Raw genomic sequence first — 1514 nt, 5'->3', positions numbered from 1 at the left:
AGAATTATGTTTGAAGATAAGATGCACAACGTAAGAACAAAGAATTATGTTTGAAGATAAGATGCACAACGGAAGAACAAAGAATTATGTTTGAATTTATCCGAAGCTCTCGCAGATGAGGAAGCTAAAATTACACGAGTGTTTGAATTTTTAAAAGCACATCGCCTTCTTCATAAATTATAACTCCTCTTCGATTTTTATTTTTTAATGTTTTTTACTTTTTTTTTCAATTATTTTTTTTAAATATTTTTTATTTATTTATTTATTTTTTTACTTTTATCATGCCATAGGCGTTGATGACCAGAGGGTTTTACGCCTTTAAGGAACAATCAACAACAACTAGTTCTGGAAACATCATTTATATTTTATCCTGTTTGGTGTCAGTTGACTTCACTGCGATTCTATATAAACACTACTTATGGTATGCTTCAACACAAATAAAAACAGATAAGAGATCCTACTGCTCGGGAGGCTGCGATATGACTGATCTGTATCTAAGGGATTGTTACGACGGTCATCATTTGTGGTGTATGTTAGGTAGTGAAGCCTTTATTCGAAACCAATATGTGTTCTGTACGGACTGTACAAAGTATAACTCTCGAAACAATGACCATTTTTTATAAAAAGTAAAACATTGTCTCTAATTTTGTAAATAATTATAACCAATACTACTAAAACCAATGAAGGTCCAGAAGTTCAGTATCTTTTTTTAAATAACGGTTGTGAGAGGAGGTGATTTCTTCAACATTACGCTCAACCTCTAGGTTTTTTCCTATTGCTACCCACTAGGGGTTTACACTTTTTTTTTTCAAACCTCCTGAAATAAATAATAAAACAATTACATATATACAAAAGGTAATGGTAAGTATACATACCTGCTATTTTTTCGGTATGGTCTAGTGGGAAATTGTCTCGGTACTTCTGTACTTCCTAATGTTATACGGGTGTGTATACTAAACCGGGTATCACTTTTTTTAAAACCTGTAAAAGTTTTGATCTGATTGAAAAATAATGTATAAATCTAATGAGCTGATGAAAACTAATTTAAGAAGTATTTGAATAAATATTTAGATTAGTAAAAAAACTGGAAACCGCACATGGTAAAGACTTATCGATCAAGAGATTAGTATATAATTTCGTTTGAATAAATTATGCTATTTTATAGAAAGTATATCTCCATTAATCACGATTAGCAATTTAAATTTTTATTTTTTATTAACCCTTTCTTGACAACCGATGTGTAAAAAACGTAATAAATTATATAATGTTCTTTTCCTCTTTTTTTTTTTTGTTTAGAATAAAAAGTATTTGGCGGGAAAAAATGTTAAAGACTCACTTCAATAAGCTTTTCCTCCATTAATTTATAGTTCTTATTTTTTTAAAAATTAAATTTGGAATTATTTCTTAAGGTTTTCGTTTGTAGAACATTTTTGAATTGGTTATTAAATCCACAACAAATAAAAAAAATCATTGAATGGAATTCTTATCAGCGAAGATATCGCATGTTGAACTTG

At 29.1% G+C, this 1514-nt stretch overlaps 1 protein-coding gene across 1 annotated transcript in view; it reads right to left on the bottom strand.

Moving 5' to 3' along the window:
* Window positions 1-989, bottom strand: part of LOC106677354 (cytochrome P450 6a2) — an 18989-nt gene extending 18000 nt beyond the window's left edge. The window contains exon 1 of the mRNA XM_067046427.1: window positions 876-989. The gene's annotated coding sequence lies outside the window, so the exon portion shown is untranslated. The remainder of the gene's footprint in view (window positions 1-875) is intronic.
* Window positions 990-1514: the final 525 nt, after the last annotated feature.

Source organism: Halyomorpha halys, unplaced genomic scaffold (assembly GCF_000696795.3).
Source record: "Halyomorpha halys isolate HHAL.00 unplaced genomic scaffold, Hhal_1.1 Scaffold95.1, whole genome shotgun sequence".
In the NCBI taxonomy this organism is placed as follows: domain Eukaryota; kingdom Metazoa; phylum Arthropoda; class Insecta; order Hemiptera; family Pentatomidae; genus Halyomorpha; species Halyomorpha halys.
This window is presented reverse-complemented; position numbering and strand designations above follow the sequence as displayed.